A 2240-nucleotide genomic window follows, 5' to 3' on the forward strand; every position below is an offset into this window, starting at 1 on the left:
CCCCCCTGGCCCTCTTCCTGTCCGTCTCTCGCGAGTGCCCCCCTGCGACGTTCATAAGCCTAGCTCGCAACGTTCCGGGCGCGGGAGATCCCTACCCCACCCCCCCCACCCCACGCCTGCCCCGGGGCACGGGAGCGCTCCGCCCTCTCCCGGGGTGCTCCCGCGACGCTCGGTTTCCCCTTTCCAACTGGGCCCAGGCACTGGGAGCGGGCCGCCGGGCGGGCCTGAGCCTCGAGAGCGTGGCCCCCACGTTGCAAACAACCGCCAGGGGCCTTGGCGCGCTTATTAGAGTGGAGTCGAGCGGCAGGCAAATTTGGGCTCCGGCAGAGCCGTAGTTTGAGGCGCGCGGAGTTGGGGCGGGAGAGGAAAAGTTGGAGACGACTGCCTCTGGAGGCCGAGCACGCTCCACTGCAGGCGGCGGCTCACGCTCGCTTTTTTTCTTTTTCTTCCTTTTTTTTTTTTTTTCCAATTCTGAAAAAAAAGATGTATCAGAAAAACCACCAGGAGGGGAAAAAAAAAAAAAAAAAAAAAAGCAAAAGCTGCAGCTAGAGCTCCAGGCCGCCTGGGCCGCACCGCCCACTGCGGTCGGAGGTCGTGGGGGGCGCCCGCCCTCCCCGGCTGCCGCTTTCTGTAGGGGGCACTGCAGGGTTGTAGAATCTCAAGTGGAAAAGTTCCCCGAAACTTTGACAGTCCCCCCCCGCCCCCAGCAACTTTTCCCTGCCTAGTGGGCCCGCGCGCCGGCGTGCCAAGCCTGGCCCCGCGCCCCCCGCGCCCCCGGCCCGCTTTCCGGCGCTGGAGTCCGGTCGGGGAGCTCCTCGCGACCGCGGCTGGAGGTTGGGGACCTGGGTGGCCGGGATTCAGGCAGGGGCTCCGCCGGGGCGCGTTGGGATGGAGCCGCCCGAGCCCGAGCGCGCGAGCAGGGGCTAGGCGGTCGCCCCGCGAGGTGTCCGGCCCGGGGCCACACCACGGGCCGCACGAGGCCACGCCACCGGCGGCACGAGGTCACCCCCCGGGCGCCCCGAGGCCGAAGCCCGAGCCAGAAACGGCCTGGGCCGGCCGCGCGGGCCCGAGCGGGTCGGGGTCGCGGAGCCAGGCGGCCGCGCCTCCCCCGGGCCCGGGGCCGGGGCTGTGCGGGCTTCCCCTCCCCGGGCGAGCCGGGGCCGCCGTGCCGCACTCGCGACTGAGGTCTTAACAAAGGAAAATCGCCCCGGCACTCGGGAACGGCCCCCATCCCCGCAATTGGTCCTGCATTAAACAAACTTTACACACACGTGTGTATTTTCCGAGCGTTTCCCGCGTGCTTAGCTCCGGGTTTGCAAAAAAGAAGGAAAGCAAAACGGGAAACACAAAGCCGGTGTCGGCGCTCACAAAGGGCGGCCGCCCGGGCGGCGCGGAGACCCGCGCGCGGCTCTCAGCTGCACCCGCGGGGCGCCCGGCGGAGTCCCGCCGGGGATCCGCCGGGCAGCTGGCGACCCGCTAGATAGAAATATATCATTTTTCTTTCCTAAAGGAGAATGTTTCTGTGCATCGGTCGTGTAACTACAAATTGTTGTGAAACATATCTTTGGGAGGGATATATCAAAATGCATAAAAGAAAAAGAACCGGGAGAGCCAGCGAGCAGGGCTGGCGCGTTCGTTTCGAGGAAGGGGCTGTGGTTTCCGGAGCCGGGCGGCGGGAGAGGGAGATGCGCGGGGAAGCGGCGCTCGTTCGCGGGCTTTCGCGGGCGGTGGGCGATGCTCGGGCGAGACAAAACCTCGCAGCCGTCTCGCCGCCGCGTGTCTCCGCGGACAGCGAGCTGCCTGCCTCTCCGAGCGGGAGGCTGCGGCGGGAGAAAGCCGCTGCTCCAAAGGCAGGGACCCCGGTTATCTCGTGGAGGGAAATTCGGGGAGCCTGTGTGCGGACCCCCGGCAAGCTCGGCACCCCGGGGGATATGTGCCTGTTTGCCGAAAGAGGGAGAGAACGGTCCCCACACCGCGTGCGATCCCCGCAGTGAGACCTGACCCGGGGCGCACGGCTAAGCCCCCTATTCCCCCCTTCGGGGGACAGATATTGTAAATAACAGCCGAGCCGGTGTTCGGCAAGACATCAGATTAGAAACGTGATCCGCACCCTGTTCCTTTCTCTTGAGCACTCATCACCTTGCAAAGCGGGGACATGTATTATCTCTGGCTTTCTCCCCCAGGCTAGAACGTGATCTTCCTGTGCAGGCACCGTGTTTTATTCATCTTTGTACCCTCTG

This window comes from Eschrichtius robustus, chromosome 16 (assembly GCF_028021215.1).
Source record: "Eschrichtius robustus isolate mEscRob2 chromosome 16, mEscRob2.pri, whole genome shotgun sequence".
NCBI classification, from domain to species: Eukaryota; Metazoa; Chordata; class Mammalia; order Artiodactyla; family Eschrichtiidae; genus Eschrichtius; species Eschrichtius robustus.